Source organism: Littorina saxatilis, linkage group LG9, assembly GCF_037325665.1.
Source record: "Littorina saxatilis isolate snail1 linkage group LG9, US_GU_Lsax_2.0, whole genome shotgun sequence".
Lineage (NCBI taxonomy): Eukaryota > Metazoa > Mollusca > Gastropoda > Littorinimorpha > Littorinidae > Littorina > Littorina saxatilis.
This window is the reverse complement of record NC_090253.1, coordinates 49969352-49994643: the sequence shown is the minus strand read 5'-3', so window position 1 is coordinate 49994643 and position 25292 is coordinate 49969352. Positions and strand designations below refer to the sequence as shown.

At 41.3% G+C, this 25292-nt stretch overlaps 1 protein-coding gene and 4 long non-coding RNA genes across 5 annotated transcripts in view; 1 reads left to right on the top strand and 4 right to left on the bottom strand.

Annotated features, from left to right (window-relative positions):
- Positions 1-25292, bottom strand: part of LOC138976358 (uncharacterized) — a 56970-nt gene that overhangs the window by 20229 nt on the left and 11449 nt on the right. The window lies entirely within an intron of this gene.
- On the top strand, positions 5495-8778 carry LOC138976356 (uncharacterized). Its single transcript, XR_011458959.1, has 3 exons — positions 5495-5696; positions 6158-6429; positions 7157-8778. It is a non-coding gene; the product is annotated as an uncharacterized lncRNA (long non-coding RNA).
- LOC138976355 (uncharacterized) lies at positions 8921-10424 on the bottom strand. Its single transcript, XR_011458958.1, has 3 exons — positions 10090-10424; positions 9552-9735; positions 8921-9061 (listed from the first exon to the last, which is right to left on the bottom strand). It is a non-coding gene; the product is annotated as an uncharacterized lncRNA (long non-coding RNA).
- On the bottom strand, positions 13197-15108 carry LOC138976354 (uncharacterized). Its single transcript, XR_011458957.1, has 3 exons — positions 14686-15108; positions 13984-14089; positions 13197-13601 (listed from the first exon to the last, which is right to left on the bottom strand). It is a non-coding gene; the product is annotated as an uncharacterized lncRNA (long non-coding RNA).
- On the bottom strand, positions 18695-20925 carry LOC138977449 (uncharacterized). The gene is made up of 3 exons (XR_011459282.1): positions 20765-20925; positions 20378-20458; positions 18695-19944 (listed from the first exon to the last, which is right to left on the bottom strand). It is a non-coding gene; the product is annotated as an uncharacterized lncRNA (long non-coding RNA).

Genomic DNA, 25292 nt, shown 5'->3' with positions numbered 1-25292 from the left:
CCACGACAGAAATAGAACTCTACTGCTCTTGCGTTACAGCAAACGATTCAAACTTTGAAACCATATCTCCTTCTTTAATGTCAGCTTCTTTCTCGTCTTACTGGTCGTCTTCAACAAACTCCTCCTCTTCCTCCTCCTCCTCCTTTTCCTCCTCTTCTTCCTCCTCCTCGTCCTCCTCCTCCACCACAGGCTCATGCTTCGTGTAAGGACTGCAGCAGGCATCTCCTCCCTCGCAATAACAGTATTCAGTGCACGTAAGTCTCCCACTGTGGCAACTGCACTTCTTCTCGCTGCACGCTTTCCCCTCGGCGCTGCAACTACAGCTCACGACATCTAAGAGCTGCTGCGGTGCTATCGGCGCATTAGACAGCGATGGTGTTACAGCACCAGATTCATCGACATCCCATCCGAAGCAGCGGATATCATGAGCCTCGGCTGGTGGATCTTTCTGGTCTGCTGCCTTCCACAACATCATCTGCAGATGTGCTCGGAGAGCATGCAGCCTCAGGTTGCAATCTGTTGGTGGTAGCCTCTTAAGAGGTGGTGGTTTCTTCCTGCCCAGATACAGTTTGGATCTTGCACCATTGAGGGACTTGGCCTTCTTCTGACTGTACAGCGCGAGGAAGAATGAGTCGGCAGTGGCCTTAAGTTGGTCATGACTGACGTCTGGCTCCCCAAGGACATCTTGCAGGCCTGGAATGTCGCTGTCTCCAAGCACCTTGAGCGCCGACTTCTTGTCCTTGTAACAGGGGTACGACACGGTGTCGCAGCCCGATAAGGCGTGCATGCCAAGTAGCTGACCACACTTGTCCCCCAATTTGTCCACTGTTGCGCGAATGTCAAGCACCGTGCCGTCCCACTTCTCCATCTGGATGCTCTTCTGTATCCTCTTCCTCCATGCCCAGTACACGAGAAGGACGAACACATCAGTGTCGTCACACAGCACCCTGATCGTCTCCGCCCCGCCTGCTGCAGCCTTCAGCATGTAGCTGCACAGCGTGATATCCGCCTCCTCATGGGTGACAAGACAATCGAAACTGCTGACAAGCTCCACGTTGTTCTGCAGAGGATATCCACAGAGGATGTTGCTGAGGAGGCGTTTGTTGTTGGCGTTCTTCATGATAGCTTCTCTGTGTGGGAGGGGGGTTGTGGGTGTCAGACGGAAGTCCTTTGATCCTTCCCCTGCCCTCCTCATCCTCTCGTGGTCCTTCGCAGTTGGCTGATTCTCATGGTACCTGTCAAACAACACCAGTTTCTGTGCTGCTGGAGGATAGCGGCTCAGTCGAGCGCCGAAACTCGCGACAAGATCTCCTGCTGTCCCCGCAACAGGCCACACAACATGGTACAGGAGCTGGCTGGCGTCGACCAGCACCACGTCTGGTGCAGGTGCGTTGTTGACCGGCACACCAAGACACTTGACGAGCACAGCCTTGTCTCCTTTCCTCAAACACCCGAACTCGTCGATGAGAGATGGAGGTACGGGACTGAGTTCGTACTTGAAGATGTCTGTCGCCTTCACACCACGTTGTTGCCCAATGATCTGAAGCCGTACGAATAATGTTTCAATGTCAAAGATGGCCTTGTCTTTCACAACCACTACCTTTTTCATCTCCTGCATGGTCTTCACTTTCCTCTCGATCGGGCCATGGAATGTGCCGTGAAGCGAAGCGGCGAACTGCTCACTGCGAACTGCTCCCTTTGAGTGCTGTCGATCTTGAGTGCATCTTGGACATTTACTTTTGCTGGCGCGATCTGCCCGTTGACGATGTTGTACAGGTCAGTGGACTCAACAATGAGAGGGTGCGAGTGCTTCTGCAGTTCCTCTGCAATCTTCGTCCGGTCTGCTGCGTCCATCGCTCGCCTTCTTTCACCTTCCTCTTTGTGCTTGCTCTCCTTCTGTCCATCCCCACCATCGAGACCCATCGGCTTTTCTTCCTCCTTCTCTGCAGGGCAGTACATATCTTCTAATGCCTGGTCAAGGTGGACACATATGCTGAAGCTGCTGACCCACACTGCAACTTGCTCGGCGTTCGTGGAGATGCCCTTCAGCCCACCTGCACCTTTTCCTCGCTTGATGTAGGTCTGTTCACCAAACTGGTCTGCTGGTACTGCCGTCCCACCGTCTGAGTGTCGACAGACGTGTGCGCCTTTGGAAACATGGTCAGCACTAAGATCATGAATCTAGCTGCTTTAGAAACCCAGATATGTCGAGAAATGTGTTTTTAGATATTTTGACGGCCATCTTGGATTCTGTTGACAGGATTGACAAACCAACCTCAGAAATGAACTCGCTGACATCAAAAAACCCTATATTGAGGTATTACACGACTCTTTAGCCCATCTGGATCAAAAGTTATATATTGACCATCTTCAAGATGACCGTTGGGCGGCCATCTTGGATTCTGAGAATTTCCCAAAGTGCAACTTTAGGCAACCAAGCTAATTTGACTCTCCGTACCCTATAGATTACATTTCCGTCATAAAAGTTTACAGGAACAGACATTTGCAGGTTTCATACATGACATAGAAGGCTGGCTGGTAGACTAAAGGGTGTGTGAGTGTGTATGATTCACCGCGAAACTGGATTTTCCTTGTCCACGTTTATTCACTTTCGTGCTGTTGACGTCGCTGTGTGTCGAAACGTGTGTGTGTTTTCCTTGTGACATTTCTTGAGCCTTTCACTTTTTCTTCACTCGTAGAGAGGCAAATGATTCGAGAACGGCTTGCGTCGCTGTTTAATACTACCTTGAGGATGTGGCTATCTATGCCTATCCGGGGCTTTCAACGCTTTGAACGTTTTATTCGTCGTTTTGCATCGGTGACCGAACTTAATCTTGACAGATTTGTTTGATTTTATGATGACCGATATTCGATGTGTCGAACGAAATAAGTGTCATGATACTGGCATCGACGTTTCAATCTCGGATATTTACTAAATCTCGCTTTTAAAAACTCTTGAAATGTTGTCGACACGTCAACCGATAACGATGTATCATGCTGCTGTCTTTCAAGTCATCCACCTAAGTCTGCTGAACGTTTGACAATTTTTGTAAAAACTACTTGAAATTGTCGTGATATCTTGCGTTCGACATTCTACCGGCAATTTTCGCTTAAAAACAAATTGCACATGTACCACGGTAATATGTATTAAGATTTGCTGTTGAAATATTACTTAGCCCTGATTGACTGCAAGATATGAAGATTCATATTTCAGTTGATTAACACTTAATTAAAGGTGCTTATGTGAACATCGCTACACTGATTACTTTCCTTGTTAGTGTGTGTCCTTTTCCTCGCTTTTCATCGAACTGTTTGTTGCAAAACATGTTTTCCTAGACATTATCGATCGCATGTTTTCCTCATCTCCAAGTAGTTTTGGGAGTATATGCCAACCTACTTGACTTTAAATCGAAGTCGTTTGTCATTCAGTATGAGTTATTTCTAATATGCTGACTGTTAGCAAATGATAACAAGACATATGTCGAAAAAAAATATATCAAGCACGAGCCTTTTAGGCGAATGCTGATATCGTTTGTGAGACATGTCTGTTATCATTTGCTAACAGTCAGCATATTAGAAATAACGGTTTTATTACCGTTTAATTCGACCAAAAGAAATTTCGAAGCGACCCCGCGAATTAGACAGAACAGCCGCAATGGGAACTTGAGGGCTTCTACCTGATTATGCCTGTCAGTCAAAGAATTCTCGTGACCTGAGTCAGCCAATCAGAGTAACACACCTGACGTGATGAATATTCACAGGTCAAATGCCTTTGACACACAACAATCTCACAAGATAAACCATGTTGAACATGCGTTTTGGTTTCTTCGCTTTTTTTCGTTGAACAGAGAGCGACAGATTTAGAACCGACTCCAGACGGATGGGAAATGACGTAAAGATACATTGATGTAAAGCGAGTCACGCAATTTCACTTCATTTTTGCGAACTTTGATCATTTAGATTTCAAGTGAGCGGTCGGCATTGCACACTCAGATGATGGGCGGTGCCTCGCTGTTCCGTAAAGCACCCACCGACAAAACTGGCTTTTCAGCATTTTTAGATGAAAAGTGTATTATCTGAGAACATTTGAAGTGTCATATTGGTATGTATTCTTTAGAATAAATCACGCTGCTAATGCTAAGTCATACTTGTACTATGTCTTGTTGATTTTTAGCATGATAAAGAAAAAGGGTCCCTGTCTGACCCCTATAACATTTAACGGGTCACTTAGAATTAGTCCTGATTGGTCAAAAGACCATATGGGGCACTGAATTGGTAATAATCTTTAATATAGCTATTCTGATGGACACGTGGGGGAATTCGGGGGCTGTGATTGGATGGTCTCACACATCCCTTTTCCGATCATCAAAGCATAATGCTACGGAAGTCGGCCATTTTTGCCAATATCCAAAAGCATATTGGCAATAACAAAGACGCATGGTTCCGGTTTCTTCCACGTGTATGAAGTACACGCATACCTGGCCAGGTTTGTTTCTGTGACAAGTCGACAGACAATGCCATTTGCTTTGTGTGTGTTTTTGTTGTTGCTTACTGTACATGATATACATTACGTGTAAAATCCAGTTCTTTAACAGGCAACAAACCTTGCACATTTCCAGAAGCTGCAATCTGAAGCGACCTATCTCGGATTCTAGCAGACGATCTCTCCAATGTATAACACAAAATCAGCAAACTCTCCTGTCACATAGAACGTCCATTGTATAGTGCAATGTTGAAATGAAGTTACCGGTCTGAAACATTTAGTCGTTTCTTCTGAGACAATCCTTGTTCTCTTATCATCTGCAGAGGGCCCCAAAGGGGGGGTATCATCACGATCACGGGAAGGGAAATTTTAGCTTTCACGATCACAGTTACCTTGATTTTTGTTTTCACGATCACAAACACCTTGACGAATAGAGGATCATAGAGTGATACAGCTGTGAAAAATGTACGTTGAAAATAAAATGCTTTGCAATAATGCCCATCACGATCACAAAAACAAATGACGATCACGATCACGAGACTTGATTTTTTTGTCATCACGGATCACGGGCAAAGTCCCATCACGATCACAGAAATGGAAATTTCGGCAATCACGGTCACAGAAAGGTCAAAAAACGCCAATCACGATCACGATTTTAAACCCTTTGGGGCCCTCATCTGCAGATTTACCGCATTCTTCACCACGCGAATTCCCAACAGAAGTCAGACTTTCGAACATGCAATCTACGTAGCAAGCATGATACGTCATGACGTCATATGAATCCTCGCATATTGACGTAATGCTAAACATCCGGTTATCTCGAGTTTTCTCCGTAATACATGTCCTTGGGGTTTTCAATGTTCGGTTATTTCCAAGGGAACCGTCGTCTGCAATCAACGACATGGACCATTCTGGTACTTGTTGCTGACAAAAACATGATTTTAACACAGAATTTAATGTCAGAATAGCTATATAAACGCTATACACCACTAAACAGTTCCGCGGCCATTGCGACAGTGCGCATGCGCAGCATTTTTTCGAGTAAACAACGCGTCGTTCGTAGCTTCTCAGCAACTTGAAACATGTGCATGATGTGCGATTTGAGCGAGATTTCCATCCAGAAGGTGCGACTGTGGAGCACTGAAGCATCGAAAACCTTGTCGTGTGTACGGAAAAAGAGTGTGGAAGGTGCACACGAGGAACTTGTAGCTAGGTAAGTTTTATTTCTTTCGTTATTTACTCTTTGCAATGATGCGATGTGTTGTTCATTCCCAAGACCGGTTTTCCGCCCTGTAAGTTGTAACACTAACAGTAACTTAGTAAGGTGCTCTCTCTTCAGATACGCTTAACTTTTCAGTTGATTAAAGTCAAAAACTTGAATAAGTGCCGTTGATCTGTCCACGGAATCTAACTTACTATGAAGCATAACTATATTCCGATTCGTGATGCATACATGTTGCGATTCCATTTTCAATCTGACGTGTGGGTAAGATTATAAGAAACAACAAACATGCACACTAAGTTGCCACTGCCAGTTTGTATAGCTGCTAAGCTTACCTCAGTGAGTATTTTGTAAGTTTACATACAAAATGGTGATGAGGGGAAAAAAAGAATGCCTTCCACAGGTGCAAAAAACTGTGATTTGATCTCAAGGCCTTTTTGCTTTACTTTTAGATCTTTTCCTGCTTTGGAACTTGGGAGATGGGATTCCTGTCGACCGTGAAGCAAAACATGCAGAGAGGGTGCTTCTTCGGGAGTACAAGCAGAAGTTGTATGTGAAAGGGGTGCTTTATCCTGATCCATTCATCATCACAACTGGATTGAAAGGCAGCAAGATGGGCGATTCCTGTGGCCAAGCGTCTTCATCACCGGCTGCCTGTGAGTGTGAGCTCGACCTCATGCATCGCCTTGTCAACGAGTTTTAAGGAGGAACTTTAGGCTTACAGGTAGGAAACCTCTCTACTTTTTGTAAATAAATCATATTTGCACTTTACTTTTGAAAAAGAGAATGGTTCAAGTTGAATTGCAAGATGGTTTGTGCGGCCTAATAACATTTTGGTTTCAGGGAATGTGTCAAAATCTGAAAAACCAGCATACTAGTATTAATACACACTAAAATTATGCCTGTCGCTGTCAGCAATATACATATAATTAAAAAAAAAGTGCAGTGATACTGATAGTGATACAGTTAATCAGCAATGACTGAACAGAATTTCTAAACTCAGGGATGGTCAAATCATCTGACTAATGAGTAATGGCCAGGGGCGAGTACAAAAAATCCGCTGTGCTAGTTAAAACCGCTTGGCAACTCGCCTGGTTGGCTAGTGAAAATTCTCGTCAAATACAACACTTCTGGTTGTATACTCTAGTTTCAAAACATTATAATGAAACAATGCAGTTATAGCAACTGTGGTTTGTACCCGGCAAGCAATTCTTTTTGGTGGACTGGACTTTCTGAAATGACTCGCCTGTCTGGCAAGTTAAGATTTTGAGATCTGGCCATCCCTGCAACTGTCTTAATTTTGCAATGCTCTTCATGCAAGTTGCATTCAAATTTGTGAGCAATTTGTTATACATGTACAACTTGGTAAATTGTCCTAAATGATGCTTTAGTGAAAGTTGTCTCCTTTCTCTTTCTCATATTGATTATTTTCTTTTTCTCCCTTTTGGCAGTGTTTTGACCATGTGCAACAGGCTGCAAGTCATTTTGGAGGAGGAAGCCTTTCTTTCTTTCTTTCTTTATTTGGTGTTTAACGTCGTTTTCAACCACGAAGGTTATATCGCGACAAGGCCTTGATTGCATCTCTGTCAAAACCAGAAAGAGACTTCTACCTGTCTCCAAGAGTCAGCCATCACAACCACCTGTTACCCAGAGCCAGCCATCACAACCTCCTGTTCCCAAAGTAATCCAATCCTGTTGCCCGTTTTGATACAGGCAGCATCAGGATGCACTTAGGAGGAGGAACTAGTAGAAGTAGGGAAAGCGGTATTAACAAAACAGCTTTTTCCTCTTAATTATGAAACCACACAGATAAACAAGGAGAGCAACCCTTCCACAAAGTAAACAATCCTGACGACTCTAATTTCAACAATTTGTCAACTCATGTAAAAGCTTTGCCAGATCCAGGCATTAAGCTCTACTCTTTACACATGTAATGGGCAGAGCAACATTGTTGAACAGCTGCTTCGTTTCTGTAAGTTTTCAGCCTGAAAGGTAGTAGGGTGGGTCGCATCTAAAATATGAATGTTTGTCTTGTCAAAACCTATGTACATTTTCCTACATTTTAAGACTCCCTCTTTTTCTGTACTGAATTTTTTTTTTATCAGATTATTGTTTGGAGTTCTGAAAAGGAAGGTTCCTGTGTACACCATTATAGATATGACTTTTACTGTACTACATGTGTGTTTTTGGTATATATATATATATATATATATAAATATATAAAACTAGATATCTTTCTTCCCAATATGTTCATTGCCAAGTGGATGAAGTCATCAGATTTGATCTGCTGCTAGTGATAACGTTTATCAACATAAGTAAAGTTTTTTGAGCTGACTGTATTGTGTGCATTTTGTTTGCAAGTGCTGATATGTTTGACTTTGTGCTGTAATGCTTTGTCTTGTCTCTCATTCTCCATTTCAAAGTACAAGAACTCAGATTTTGTTCTGACACACTCATTGCATCATACAAACATCAATAAGGACACACACAAAAAGTGAGCCAAACAAACATTTTTTTCTCAGAACATGTTATGCACAGGGGACATGAAATAGAGAGAAGACTGTAAACCAGTAAATTGTTTAAGGTTGCTCTTGGCCACTCTGGTGACATGTACTTTATTCTACCTATATTAGCGAAACCGATAGGCTAGATCCTCAAGGTCTAATCCTCGTCTCTGTTGCATAAAAAAACATCTCATCTATACTATAACGTTTAGGGTCAATACTCATTGGTTGATCGCTAAAAATTCTTGTCTTTTTAGAATTGTTGACTTTTTCCTGCCATCTTCTTGTTACAAAGGGTGACCCTAAAAACATGAATTAATTGGAAGAAACTGGTCATGGCTATACCAGTGCAATATATGTTCTGCGAGAAATCAGATTTCTGAATAACCATGGATTTTTCCTGTCTGCGTTCTTTTTCTTAGCCATGTTTGCAATCTGTAGCTTGAACACACTCACTTGTCTCTTCAGTCTATTGTTCTCCTTAGTCAGCTTAATCATTGCAATAAGATTGCGCATAACGGGTGTGCATTAAGTTGGCATCTGCTTATACAAAACAAAACAAAAAAACACTGGGTGTGCATTAAGTTAGCATCTGCTTATACAAACAAACAAAAAAACTATCAACAAATAAGCAAAAACAAGAGCACCCAGAAATGTTTTTGTTGCGAATGGGTCTAATTGTTCAGGGCCAGAGTCATACTTTTCTGGCAATCAACTAGCTACACCATTCCTCTCCCTTGATGATCCTTGGGCCTGGCACGCCTCAAACTGGAATTCCAGATCTCGCATTGCCCATTTTCTTCTGCCTAGCCGGTGCTCTGGTCGGGGTATGTCTATCAGCACTCTTGCTGTCTGAAACATTGCCAAACAGGGTTCATTCTGTCAGTATTTATGGTAGTATTACATCTTCATGCAGGGTTCTCCACATATGTTGTCCGTTTGGGTTCAATGCCCCCAACTTCAACTTATAAAGGTGGTCATTTGGACCCACTGTAGTCATTTTCAGTGCAATACAGAACTCCCTCTGTGAATTCCCCGGCACACTTGTTTTTGTTCCTTTGGCTTCTATGGAGAGCTCTCCTAATGTTGATCAAATCGCACTCTGGAAACAAACCACCCACATAAAACTTAGCTTGGCTTCCCACATTCATTCTTGTTCAGATTTCACAACAACACGAACAGACGAAAAGTCAATTAAATTAGATCAAGCTGTAAGGCACAGACATATATCATAGTGATACTAGGAACATCATGTGTGAACAAATACATTCAACACCTTCCCATCTTCTTTACTGCGTACACACACAAAATATAACAAGAAAGTTATTTAAAAAAAACTTACTCTGTGTTGAAATCCAGGGTATCCCAAGTTTTGTGTTGGGAAAGTTCTCTGCAGTTGGTGTGCCATCAAGAAAGTGTTGAGAACAAACCCTTGTGCCTTCCGTCTGCTATACACGGCTGATGAGTCGAATCCACTTTAATCTCGTTGTGCTGGTTTCTTCTTGTGTGTTGGATGCGGATGCAAGCTGTTGAAAACAGACAGATGCATATCAGATTTAACAATGTATGGCTCTAGACTACAAAGCAATTTTTTATTGCTTTCTCACAGCCATGCTCTAACAACATGAAGTAAAACAAGAAACGGAAACACACTGCCACAGAAAGTGAGCACCATTTTTTGACCTCATGCACGGCAGATTCAAACAAGTATTTCATGCAGTGCTGGTGTGCAGTTTTTGTAACGTTCAAAGCTGTATAAATGCAGGTCTAGCTAAACGGTTTTGTAATCATGCTATGGAATTTGCAGAAAAAACAATAAATCGCATGAATGTCAGGCAATAAAATAAGTTGATCAAGAACTGTTACAGTGTTGCGCTTACCTGAACGGTGGTTGGCATGATCACCACAGACTCGTGTGGAACCTGGTGAATTTTGCAAAGTTTAGCTTTCCATTTTGAAGACGGTAGCTTCCGTTGTCACAATCAATCATCGGGCAGTGACATGCCATTCTTAAAATCGATAATCGCTGAATTTACATCGACAAAACAACAAAATAAACACAAGTGTCTGACTCGGCAGTCGCAGAACATACGCAAAGCTGTGTTGCAGACGATTTGTTTCCTCGAAAAAATGACGCAGCCAATGAGAGGCGTCTGTGCGGTCACGTGATTTTCCTTCTTTGTTCCATGTAAACGTCGGAACTGTTTAGTGGTGTATTGTGTTTTCATCGTAGCAATAGGGTCCGATATTTAGACTCGAACAAGTATAATGCGACTCGTCTTCGACTCGTCGGCATTATACTTGTCTCGCCTAAATATCGGGCCCTATTGCTACGCTGAAAACACAATAGCTGTTAATGTTTGCTGAGTAAAAATGCAAAGCCAGGGCAAAGACGCACACACACACACACACACACACACACACACACACACACACACACACACACACAAAGACAGACACACACACACACACACACACACACACACACACACACACATTCTTTAGGAGACAAACCTCCCTCTCCACTCTTGAAAAAACTTCAAGATACGTGTTTATAACTAAACTCGGCACACAAAAAAGGATTGCACCCATTTTCTTACCTTAAATAAAGCATTCATTCCCGTGTCAATTCATTCGAACGTTATATTCCATAAAATGCCCTTTACTTAGCTATCTGGCACATGTTTCGGATCAAAGATGTATTATCCCAGCGAAGCTGGAGGTATCCCACGAACGCTATCCACGACTTTCCGACCTTGACATTGAAGATAGGGTCATGTGGGCGTTGGCATCATTGTCCAATCAGAAATAGTCTATGATCATCTCCTTAGTGTGTTCCGGTCCGGAACGCAAAACAGTTTGCGCGGAAAAAGAGAACGTGGTTTGACAACTAAAGGGCATTTTTGACCGGCTCGCACTACAGCATCGTTCAAATGTGGGAGAATGACACATCTGACAAATAGCCAGTGGTTACCAACATGAGAAACTGGGGATAGGAATCGTAATCCATATGTAAGTTTGAAGCGGCCTTGACGCTGTTTGAACGTCAATCCGGAGAGAAGCTATCGTACTAGGCCCTAGGTGACATTTCGTCAAGTTCCACTCCCAGTGTGCCGACTCTATGGCCCTCCCCCCGCCAAACTGCTACCCCCGGTGGCAGGGAAAGCGGTTCGACTTAAGGTGACTGCAGGGCAAGTTCGATTTTGCAAGCTAAAAATAAATGTTCTACTACCTTATCAGTCTAGATCTGGAACTCATGAAACAGTACGATTCAAATCCCCATAATAGTGGGGCTCCTATGTTGCAAAATCATTCAAATCATGCAACAAACACCAAATTAAGCAAATATGAAGAGTTTTATGTGCTTAACAAAACCTGATACAGAGCCATCGCGAAAAATAAAAAATGGGTAGTTTTTAAACAATTTTTCAAAATGGCCGCCAGTGTAAACGGTTGGGTATGTTAGGCATATTTCACTTCATGTGATTAACAGCAAATTTGGCGTAAATGGACATTTGCTTTTGCTTAACAAAACCTGATACAGAGCCACCGTGAAAAAATTAAGAAATCAGTAGTTTTTTTACAATTTTCAAAATGGCCGCCAATAAAAGGGTATTTAGGCATTTTTGATGCTACAAGACATTCTCTTGCAATAGAAACTAACACAAACACATTTTTAAACAAAACAATACATGTATTGTTGGTGCAGAGAATGATTGGACGGTGTGGGTGGCAGGGTTGAAGAATTTGTGGATTACCTAAACTGTGCAAAAATAAATATATTGCACCAATTTTCATACCAAAACGAAAACATTCATTCCTGTGCTGTTATATTCAATGTATGCTATTGAGGGCACTCAACTTGGCTAACTGGAACACTTTTAAGATAAAAGGTGGCCTTTACATGGGTTATTTGACCGCCGCCCAAATAAGGGTACCCCCAAAATAAAACTGATAAAAATGTAATGTATCAACTCAAAAGTCGACTAAAATTCATAATCGCTGTATTTCGAAAACGTTGTTTGTTCTCATGTGTTTACACAACTAGCACATTCCGGCAAGTGTCTATACTCAAAAGAAACTTTGGCAGTACTTGAAACAACCATCTGTCATATATACATGCGAAGTCAAAAATATGTGGGATGTAAGTCAACAAACCTGTGGCAGTTTTTAAAATATTATTTCGTGAAGATTTGAAAGTGTACTCAAACGGTTGAACTACGCCTCGTGCGTAGACACACATTCCTGAAAGTTTCAACGCAATCCACTTGGTCATTGCTAAAATACATGGATTTTAGTTGACTTGGGTATCCCTCAAATTTGACACATAAACATCTCATCCGTGAGATCGACACATACATCAGTAGGTACAATGGCACAACACTAGAAATATGCAAGATGGCGAAATAAAACAACCTGTTCTGGATGGATAATCAAGTTGACTTTCTCTTCGTATACAACAGTGACCCAGTTGTGCCTCAGGAATTGTCGTCGGCTTTTTAAAAGGTACCCGAAGTTTTTGTCACATCTCTTTGTCACGTCAAGGGTATCCTTATTTTGACGGCGTAAATGATGATGTTAAAAAAAATGTGCCAGATAGCGAAGATGCGAGCCTTTAATGGCATAGACAGTTTGAATAAAATGACACAGGAATAAAAGTTTGGGGTATGAAAATGGGTGCAATAATATTTTTGCACAGTTTAGATGCTGACAGTTTTCACAGGCATGCAAGCACATTTGCAGAGAGCTGTGCTCTGCAGTCCTTCTTAGCAGCATTTGCAGCGTTTTGTTGTACAGCTCTTCTTGCAGGCACACCTCATGAGTTCTCGGCACACGCTGGATACCTCTTGAAAGCTCGTCCAGAATGACTCCCACTTTCCAGCCTTGAACTGCCAGCCCACAGAGTTTGGAAGTCTAATAGGTAGATGGCTCTTCTCAATCTCATGTCCTGCAGCAGCACCTCACTTGTAAGGGGATTATGGTCAATTTGGCAGCTCTTTTTACTGAAGAGGTACCGTCTAGCACTGTTTACACCCAGTACGTTGCTGGTTTTGTCCTACAAATGTACACCAAAAAGCTCTTGTGCTGCCCTGTCAGTGGTACTCAGCTTACAAAGAGGAGCAGACAACCTGAAGAAAGTTTGAGTGACGTCTTCAAATGCTTGCCATACTTCCCAAGCCTTCTGATTCCCCAATACCATTGAAGAACGACATAGTGTCACAGCCTGTAAGGCTATGCAAAATGGGCAGACAGGGTGACTTCTCTTGGCCAATGGCTTTGGCAATGTGGCGATACACTTCACGAGCAGAAAAAAACGCAACACAGCTGGAATGAGAAGCCGACTGTCTGGCCTCCTCTACATCCATGGTGCAGGAAATCAGCCTGTGGTACCCTTCACACAAAAGATGAAAAGTGACATTTTTATTGGAATGTATTTGAATAATGTTTACTATCTCAGAGAGTCGGTCAAAGCCGGGTTAGCAAGTCTTCACACAACAGACCAAAATGAAAGAAAATTGTATTTCATGAATTCGTATAATTCTTACTGTTTCAGGTTAAAAAAACAAACAAACACAGTTTCCAGTGACCCAACTGATTCTGGAATCTTTCTGACCGCTACATTTATTCGCTTCAAACAGTCGCTAACAGAATGTTGACCATAGTGAGGGTTCGTACGTTAAACCCATCAAATTCACAGAGGTCGCTTACAAATGATGTGTTCCAATTAATACAAATAAAAAAATCTTACTGTCAAGATGTATTAGGTAACAAACCTTGATACAGTAGTACTAGTGAAATCGGCTCCCTTCTGTGGCACCGGAATAAATGCAGAACGCTTGTTCCCAGGAACCGGCATGTGGTGTAACTCTTGTATATATCCTGTAAAAATAAAATTCACACCAATGCACGGTCAACTTAAAATAAGCAAAAGGATGAGAAACAAGCAACAAACCAAAATTGTAAAACTCAAAGAGCGGTACCTCTTCATTTTTCAAAACCACTTATCTCATTTGATTAGCATACACTGTATGCTTTTGTCTGTTACCTACCGTCTTTGAAAGTTTGATCACAACACTGTAAAGACATGGGGGGTGGAGTGTTTTTATCTCCAGCTGGTCATCCTACTATCTGGCCTACCCTCACTCAGTTTTTGACTCTACCCCTCCCCACCTTATGGAAGTCCTTAACGTAGGCAGGACTAATCATTTATCATACCATGAACAATCTCTTTCTCCTCGCCTTTTATTCAAAGTTCGTTTAATCTGTTTAAAATCACCAGCGTGGCGATCATGATTTCCTTACTTGTAATCAACAGATAGATCTAGATCTATCAGCATCACAATCCAGCTTGATGAGCTATTGCAAGATTACTCTGCATTTCAGCGCTTCACCCGATGAATAACAGACCCCAGGGGAGAATTAAACAGTAAAATGATGTGACATTGGTGAATGGATGCGTATTCTTGAAAACTTACCTTCAGAAACGTTGTTTTCGCTCAAATCAAAACACGCAATGTTGCGGAGGCCGCCATCTTGAATTTTCATGCTGCGGATATATAAAATTTTAAAAACGATAAAATAAAATACCAGAACACAAAAATACCCATAAGAGTATTTATGTCATGCATGTGTTATCAGCAGACAACTTCTGGTGCATGGTAAACCATTGAATTTTACATTTGCTGAGTTGGGAATATTTACTGCTGAGCGCTTTTGGTACGAATTTCGTCTGCTGTAAATGCAGCCTTTTATTCCCTATCAAAGACAAAAAAAACGATTTCTGAAGTGGCTCTGTATCTGAAATCCCTTAAATAATTATAAGGAACAATACCACAAAGTATGATGTTTGTTGCAAGATGTGAATGATTTATGAGTGCGTCTGCAACATACGAGCCCCACTATAAAGTGAGCTGGTGTTTTTCTAGATCTAAGCATCGACCGAATTCAATAGCAATGTTCCTTGCATGGCATAATTATTTCAATTTGCCTAAATCTGTTATTAAGTTTGTTGAAAATCAAAGTATTCGTTTTTTGATTGTTCGCGTGTCTGGTTTTTAGTCAATTAGCTTACACGATGTGTGGCTTTTTATTTTGTAAGGGTGGTTTAGCATGTATAAAATGAGACCTAGACCACATACGCCATGAAAGTAGAGTTCCCCGTTCAATACCAAGATTGCCAGTATAAATATTCAGAAAACTTTTGGATACATGTATGGGGCTGTGGTGTTGCAGTGATAGATTGTTTGCACGGGTATGTAGGTAGGTACGTGTACATCCGTGTGCTTTTGTGCAGGCATCTATGTAAAAGACTATGTATGAAAATTTAGAACTGGAACAACAGATATTCAAGAAATAACCGATAAGTGATATATTATAACTGAACCATTGATTGATTTGAATGTACATCATGCATGGAAGTTAAAAATGGTGCAGGAACTGAAGTCAGATCAACACATCAAAAAGATCAGTGCAATATATTTGTTTTCTCTCCCCTCTAGCATAATTCTGTTTTGATATATGCTTGATGTTCTTAAATTCATTGTCACTTCTAAATTGCATGCTTTATTGCAGAACGCTTGTTCTTTCTGCCTTTCAACTGCCTTTCACCGGAGCTCAGAGAGCTTGTCGACCTATTCTCCACCAAATCGTTCAACTTCAAACGTCTATCAACTGCCATTAATAGCTATCATCCAGCTATTTTTATGGACAGTTAGACTTATTTCTCTAGAAATTTAGTTTTACTAAGGGTTTATTGTTCTGCTTTTTTTCAGACATTCCGTCCCGCACCAGAATTGCCAGAGGTTGTTGCAACTACAACTTTGAAGAACTGTGTCGTGATGTACAGCAGCTTCCCGAGCCGTGGTGCCTCGCGAAGAACGAGGAGAACCTGGTTAAGGTTGTTGTGCTGGAGCCTGGAGGCCAGCTTGGTTAAGGTTTGGCTTTGAGTCAGCATTTTCAGTGATTTTTCTACGCAGCTGATGGTGTTTGGATTTAAAGTGTAAAGGAAAAAGTCCCTCCCAAAGCAGCGTGCTGCAGTTTAGACTGGCTTGGCGACAGTGTGACAAGTAACATTTTCAGTAAATCGCTTTGTGTCACAATTATTCGACACCAATTCTGAGCCAAGAGAATGATTTTTTTTTGTTGCATTTAGAATGTTGTGTTTTATAGGTTAGGTGTCTTTCTTTCTTTATTTGGTGTTTAACGTCGTTTTCAACCATTCAAGGTTATATCGCGACGGGGAAAGGGGGGAGATGGGATAGGGAAAAGGGGGGAGATGGGATAGAGCCACTTGTTAATTGTTTCTTGTTCACAAAAGCACTAATCAAAAAATTGCTCCAGGGGCTTGCAACGTAGTACAATATATGACCTTACTGGGAGAATGCAAGTTTCCAGTACAAAGGACTTAACATTTCTTACATACTGCTTGACTAAAATCTTTACAAACATTGACTATATTCTATACAAGAAACACTTAACAAGGGTAAAAGGAGAAACAGAACCGTTAGTCGCCTCTTACGACATGCTGGGTAGCATCGGGTAAATTCTTTCTCGTCCCAACCAATATGGGACTGACTCCCCCTAACCCGCGGGGGGTTAGGTTAGGTGTGGACAATTGGATTTGACTGTAAAGCTCTTTAGCAGAGAATGTAAATAAACTTGTCCAAGAAATTATTGCGACAAATTTCAAACTCCCAAATTAAAGCATTGACTAATTCCCGTTAATTAATTATTTAAATTAAATGTAACAAGAATTTATGCTTTATTTGGGTGCAACATGTTGAAACTTTGTTTGAGAATGTATCTACTTCATTGATTAAATATATGCATGTGTATGAATAGGAATCTTTCTTGTGTCAAATTGTGCGAATTGAGACTGAGTGAGATAGTGTATGTTGGTACATTACAGGGCCGGACTATGCAAAGAGAGAGGGGGGGGGTTGCCAGTGGTGGTCCAGGGGGATGTTGTTCTGCCCCTTGTGGGGGCCAGGGGGCGAAGCCCCCTGAAGCTGAAGGGTAGGTCATATTCTGATAGGAAAATGGTCGCTCCTTGCATGAAACAGCATAAAATAAACAATAATACATTTTTTTTTAAATAAGTGAGGTACATGTTTAGGCTGGGGGGTGGTGCGCATCCCCCATAACCACCCCCCCCCCCCCGATAGTCCGGCCCTGCAGTAATTGTCACTGTATGGTGTGTGTGTGTGTCACTGTGACCAAAGATACATATGCTCTATTTCAGTTCATTCAACTTCCAATTCCATTCAAACGTTAACAAAGTGTTGCTGGTATGCGACTGAACATGTTCTATTAGGAAAGCAAAGCAAATTCCAGTGTACATAGTGGTCAACATAAAAACAATCGGACGCATCGATGCAAGACATTTATCAAGTGGCTGACAATTGATTTTGAAATGAAAACTGTTTGCAAAATATCTCGCTGTCAAAATTATATCTTGAACAAGTACAAAAAGGAATTAGGTTTGAACCATAGCAAAATGAATATGTTTCAATTTTTCATGTTGCAGACTTAAATTTACATGGACTCATGCATGAAAATACAGAACAGGCACTGAACAAGCCATGTGATACAATACTGAACTGAATAGGAAGAGAAGTACATTTTAACGACAGCAGATTTTAACACCAACAAGAAGGGCAAAGCCCATACGACTCACATGCTTGACCTTGACCTTTACATGACCTTGACCTTCAGGGTCAAGGTCAAATAACTAAACCTAGCAATGACATCATACACTAAGAACTGCTTTACACATTTTTCCTACCAAAATACATGTGACCCTAGGTCAAGGTCATCCAAGGTCATGCAACACAAAGCTGTTAATTCAAGACATAGGAAGTACAATGGTGCTTATTGGCTCTTTCTACCATGAGATATGGTCACTTTTAGTGGTTCACTACCTTATTTTGGTCACATTTCATAAGGGTCAAAGTGACCTTGACCTTGATCATATGTGACCAAATGTGTCTCATGATGAAAGCATAACATGTGCCCCACATAATTTTTAAGATTGAAACAATTATCTTCCATAGTTCAGGGTCAAGGTCACTTCAAAATATGTATACAATACAACTTTGAAGAGCTCCTGTGACCTTGACCTTGAAGCAAGGTAAACCAAACTGGTATCAAAAGATGGGGCTTACTTTGCCCTATATATCATATATAGGTGAGGTATTCAATCTCAAAAACTTCAGAGAAAATGGGAAAAATGTGAAAAATAGCTGTTTTTTAAACAACATTTATGGCCCCTGCGACCTTGACCTTGAAGCAAGGTCAAGATGCTATGTATGTTTTTTGGGGCCTTGTCATCATACACCATCTTGCCAAATTTGGTACTGATAGACTGAATAGTGTCCAAGAAATATCCAACGTTAAAGTTTTCCGGACAGCCGGCCGGCCGGCCGGACGGCCGGACGGACGGACGGACGACTCGGGTGAGTACATAGACTCACTTTTGCTTCGCATGTGAGTCAAAAATCGACACCTAAGTCAATAATCAAGAAGTTCAAATTCAATGTACATGCACTTGATCAGATAGGATAGTTTGTACTGCATGAAGAAAGATCATACACAACACACTACAGAGATCCTTCCTGATTGTTCTCAACATTGTATGTTTTCAGCTTTTTCCTCAAACTCTTTTCTTTCCATGTACATTTCATCCAACATTGTATGTTTTCAGCTTTTTCGTCAAACTCTTTTCTTTCCATGTACATTTCACTTGTCCATCATTGTCTTCAGTTTGTGGTGGAGTCTTATTTAAAAAAAGAAACCACAGATGAACATTTTGCAAAGTGTCTTCTTGAACAGCTTGTGAAAGATCAAATGAATACAAAGTGTCATAAAAACACACCGGAACAGCATCACTGTTCCACTGTTCTGCTTTTGCCTGTGTGTTGATGCACAGGTTTCCCAGAAAATCTGTTCCATGGACATCAAATCACCAAAGGGAAGTAATCGCTCTTTATGCATACGACATGTGTAAACTAATAGATTAAGCGAGAGTTGTACGGAACCTTTTCTCCTGGCACGAGAAGATGAAAGTCGCTTGTATATTTCAATGCTTGTTATTCTCTCAGGTGCCAGGAGAAAAGGTTTTGTACAACTCTCGCTTACTCTATTACACAGTCATGTCGTATGAATAAAGAGCAATTACTTCCCTTTGGTTATCTAATATCATCAACGCTTTGCCTCATTCTGTTTAAGATTTCTTCTTTGTGTTGCATGGACAGACACATCTGCAATACAAAGGTCAGTTTGCCCTTGTTCAGCATGCTTGTCATGTCAGGGGTGGTTTCACTCTCTTCACTGTAGGATTCAGGTGCGCAAGTCAGGGCTTCCAAACACTGCAATTTCTCATCTCTGTATGCACTCTTTTGGAGACACCAAACTCTCTGTTTTAGCTTTTTGGCAATACATCCTCCAACATACTTTGCATTGTCCTCTTCATCCTCTTTTATTTCTAATGCACTTACTGGTTCCCTAGTTTTTCTTCATAGGCCTTTAAGACACCAACAGTATAAAAATGTTCAAGCCAATCCAGGCAATGCAGGCTGAAGCTGCAGGGGATACTGTCAACTCAGTAATGCCTGAATGCTGGGTTGAAAAAGCAGAGTAGTACCTGGCCCACGCCTTCTCCTTGGCAGCATTCCCAACCTTGCCTCAGGGAACTAGGCAGTCATGAAGAAGCAGAAGTTTCTCTTCCAGATCTGCACCTAAAACACAGAAAATAAAATATTATAATTAAAACATACAAATATAGCCGAAATCAACCCAAGAGTAAAACTGAAGATGTAGATGCATGCACACAATCAAAACCAACACACGACAACAACCCAAAACTACACTTTACATGAATGGATGTGAACATATTAAATTTTGTATTCCATTTGTCGTTATAGAACGTGTTGACAAACCACTTTCATGAATCCTTATCATGTCTTACAACTATGAAATGTGTTATTAATTATCCTAAAAAACACATGAAATATTGTAGTGGCAGGCATGTACCTAAAATATTTTTACACAGTAGCCTCTCTGTGCAACGAAGCAGTATTTTTGCTCGAAAACTATGATGGAAAGTGATCTTTCAGGTACTGGGACTTTGCAAAATGATTTTTTGTTATACCGCCTTACTCAAAAACTTACTTTTCAATTACTGAATTGGTCGACAAGCTCTCTGAGCTCCGGTGAAAGGCAGTTGTCATTCTTCATAGATGCACAAGCGTTCTGCAATAAAGCATGCAATTTAGAAGTGACAATGAATTTAAAAACAACAGAAGACATCAAGCATAATTATATCAAAACAGAATTATGCTGGAGGGGAGAGAAAACAAATATATTGCACTGATCTTTTTGATGTGTTGATCTGACTTCAGTTCCTGCACCATTTTTAACTTCCATGCATGATGTACATTCAAATCAATCAATGGTTCAGTTATAATATCACTTATCGGTTATTTCTTGAATATCTGTTGTTCCAGTTCTAAATTTTCATATAGTCTTTTACATAGATTCTGTAATATTTTTACTTACTTTTGGCAATTCTTGCAGTTTCTTTTGTGGTGATGCTGTCATCTTTTCGGCAGCGATTGAGATGTCGGTACTTTCCCCCTGAAAAAACAACAACCATGGAATAGAAAGGGATCTATAAATCTACAGCCGAATTTTTAACATTCAGAAATTGTTCTGTTGCAAATTTGTCGGTTCGCTGAGCTAAAATAGTGGCCGATGTGAGCGAGAATTCTGCAGAAAAACGATCTGCTGATCAGCTTGCGCGCTCTTGCGTTTCAAGTGTTAAAAACAAAAATAATGACGTGCCGTCCACAATCAATCTTTATTGTTGATTCACATGACTCATTTCAATCATCAGCAATGATCTTTTTGTATTGCTTTGTTTGCTTTTCACTTACATCAGCCACAAACTCCACCTCCCCTTCGAAATTCTCCTTCTTCTCCATGTGTTGAAAGACTGCACCGGAAGTAAAGATACTGTCAAAACCTCTCGCAGCCGCAGACGGGAGTTCGAAACAGAGACATCGCTGGCGCACGCGCGGAGTTGGCGATCCTGTCAAGGGATATGTAGAGGTTACATGCCGAGTCTCAGTGATTATCAAAAATAATGGTCGAAGTTAGCGGATCATGAAAAATGCGAGCTTCAGCGAGCTTTTTCATGACCGCGAACTGAGATCATTATTTTTAATAATCACTGAGACGAGGTATGTAACCTCTTTATTCCTCCTTTCTTCAGTTATTCAAAGAAAAGAGGAGTTTTTGTGCGAAAGTTTGATCGAATCCAAATCACTCAACCAGTCTACCTGCGCTGGCGATTGAATAATGCGCGGTTGTATAGTTCAGGGAAAATCAATCAATTCTGTTAACACTTCTTGTCAGTTTCCCTGTTTTGGACTAAAATCAAGTACACAGTTATGTTGTTATTCTACTGTGCCGGTAAAGGCAGATAGTGTGTGTTCTGGTCATGTTTTGGTATCGCTTAGGAAATGTTCTTTCTTCGAATGGGACAAGCAGACGAACTTTTGCACCCGTGTTCCAACGTTAAAAACTGTATGAAGTTCCGTTTTCTGGGGCAAAATAGTGTATGAAACCGCTGTATGTTCTTTAAATTGATGCGATGTGTGCATTTGGTTGCGTGTGATCTGTTTATAAAATGAAATATTGTCAAAAACTAACCGTCGGATTGCAGTCTCTTGTCCAAGCAACTCAGTTCAGAAAATTTGGAAGGGGAACTACTCTTGTCGTACGAGAGTTACTTGCCTTGGGAGTTTGCGTGCACTCATAAGAGATCTAAAGCGAGTTTCTCTGCACTGATCGTTAGATTTGGATTTAGAAAACAACCAAACTCATAGATTTTATATGGAGATTAATGTGTTCAAGCCTGTAGTTGCCAGTTTAAATGCAGTATGTTTGTATTGTTTGGTCTGGAGATGTATAGTTCGTACATTGGAGCGTTCGGAACTTTCCAATCGCTAAAGTAGTTCCCTCAAAGTCTAACTCATCAACCTGTGAGCTATCGAGGATTTAGGCCCGTTGTTGGGTAAGTGATTTTGGTTGTTGGGTAAGTTACCGAAAAATAACTAGCCCTAGCAGAGGGGGGAATAACTATGGCTATAGTGTAATCGACTTGAGAAATGTGCATACCGAATATTATTCCCCCCTCTGCTTCTTTCGCTCTGTAAACTTGTAGGGCTAGTTATTTTTCGGTAACTTACCCAACAACCAAAATCACTTACCCAACAACGGGCCTGAATCCTCGATAGCTCATGGGTAGAGACTGTACACATTGTGGATCTACTTTTTGCGACTCAAAAGTTCAGAACACTCTAATGTACAGAATATACATTTCTGGAGCAAACAATACAACCATACCGCATTTAAACCAGCAACTACACGCTTGAACACATGAATCTCAATATAAAATCCATGAGTTTGGTTGTTTTCTGAATTCAGATCTGCAGTGCACAATCGTTTATCGCTAGCAAGATTCCAAGGAAAAGTAACTCTCATACTTTGTCTAGCGACACGAGTAGTTCCCCTTCCAGATTTCGGCTGCATCGACAAGACTGCAATCCGACGGTCAGTTTTCAACAATATTTCATTTTATAAACAAATCACACGCAATCAATTGCAAACATTTAATCAACTTAAAGAACATGCAGCGGTTTCATACACTATTTTGCCCCAGAAAACTGAACTTCATACAGTTTTTAACGTTGGAACACGGGTGTAAAACTTCGTCTGCTAGTCACATTCGAGGAAAGAACATTTCCCGAGCGATACCAAAACATGAACAGAACACACACTTTCTGCCTTTACCGCCACAGCAGAAAGACAACATAACTGTGTACTTGATTTTAGTTCAAAACATGGAAACTGACAAGAAGTGTTAACAGAATTGAAGGATTTGCACGGAACTATACAACCGCGCATTAATCGATCGCTTGCGCAGGTAGACTGGTTGGGTGAATATGATTCGATCAAACTTTTGCACAAAAACTCCTCTTTTCTTTGAATAACTGAAGAAAGGAGGAATAAAGAGGTTACATACCTCGTCTCAGTGATTATCAAAAATAATGGTCTCAGTTCGCGGTCATGAAAAAGCTCGCTGAAGCTCGCATTTTTCATGATCCGCTAACTTCGACCATTATTTTTGATAATCACTGAGACTCGGCATGTAACCTCTACTTATTCCCCCCTCTGCTTCTTTACCTCTGTAAACTTGTAGAGCTAGTTATTTTTCGATAATGACCCAGCAACCAAACAAATAACGAGCCAGCAACAGCCTGAATCCTCGATAGTGCAATGGGTTGAGAAGCTGTTCTGTTTTGGTACTACTTTTGCGACTGAAAAGTTCCGAACGCTCTATACGTACGAAATATACATCTCTGGAGCAAACAATACAAACATACCGCATTTAAATTAACAACTACAGGCCTGAACACATGAATCTCCATATAAAATCCATGAGTTAGGTTGTTTTCTGAATCTAGATCTGCCGTGCACACACCGTTCATCACAAGCAAATTCCCAAGGCAAGTAACTCATACTCTTGCCGACAAGAGTAGTTCCCCTTCTTTTAACGCAGTTTCTTCGACAACACTGACTGCAATCCGACGGTCAGTTTTCAACAATATTTCATTTTATAAACAGATCACACGCAACCAAATGCACACATCTCATCAATTTAAACAACATAAAGCGGTTTCATACACTATTTTCCCCAGAAAACTGAACTTCATACAGTAATTAACGTTGGAACACGGGTGCAAAAGTTCGTCTGCTAGTCCCATTTGACGAAAGAACATTATCCTAAACGATACTAAAACATAAACAGAACACACAATATCTGCCTTTACCGCCACAGCAGAATAACAGCATATCTGTGTACTTGATTTTAGTCTAAAACAGGGAAACTGACAAGAAGTGTTAACAGAATGGAATGATTTGCACGGAACTATACAACCGCGCATTAATCGATCGCCTGCGCAGGTTGACTGGTTGAGTGATTCGGATTCGATCAAACTTTCGCACAAAAACTCCTGTTTTCTTTGAATAACTGAAGAAAGGAGGAATAAAGAGGTTACACACCTCGTCTCAGTGATTATTAAAAATAATGGTCTCAGTTCGCGGTCATGAAAAAGCTCGCTGAAGCTCGCATTTTTCATGATCCGCCAACTTCGACCATTATCCCAGCGAAGCTGGAGGTATCCCGTGAACGCTATACTGTAATCGACTTGAGAAATGTGCATACCGAATAATACATGATAAAGAAGGATTCTTTGTGCCCGGCTACGTGCTACAGTTGGAGATGGAAGTTCACCAAAAATTGGGACCATACTAACAAAAATACGGTGGGTGCAATAGTCGCCCCCATTTTTTCAGCAAACGCCACCCAAGGCCGCTTTGGACGGGTAGAAATTCCGTAGTTTCCAAGTCTATGGATAAAGCTCGCGTAAGAAGAATACGTCACGGTCGAAAGTCTTTGACGTCAATTAATGCATCATGACGTCATGCCTCCCTGTAGTCTTTCTCTCTCGCGCAGTGTGTGTGTTTGTGTTCATTTTGTGCACATGTGTTAGTGTTACTGTTTGTGTGTGTGTGTGTGTGTGTGTGTGTGTGTGTGTGTGTGTGTGTGTGTGTGTGTGCGCGCACGCGTGCATGAGTCTGTACTCGTATGTGTGTGGTGTGTGTGTGTATTTGTGTGTGTGTGTGTGTGTGTGTGTGTGTGCACGCGTGCATGAGTCTGTACTCGTGTGTGTGTAAGTGTGTGTGTGGGCATAAGTGTATGTGTGTGCGTGTATGTGTGTTTGTTTGTAAAGGTGTGTATGTCCGTCTGTCCATATGTGCGTATGGGTGTGTGTTTTGTGTGTATGAAGTTTTTTGTGAGAGTGAGTGAGTGCGTGTTAGTGAGTGTGTGTATGTGTGTGTGTGTGACTTGGGGTGTGTGTGTGTGTGTGTGCGTGTGTGTGTGTGTGGGTGTGTGTGTGTGTGAGAGAGAGAGAGAGAGTGTGTGTGTGTGTGTGTGTGAATGTGTGTGTGCATGAGT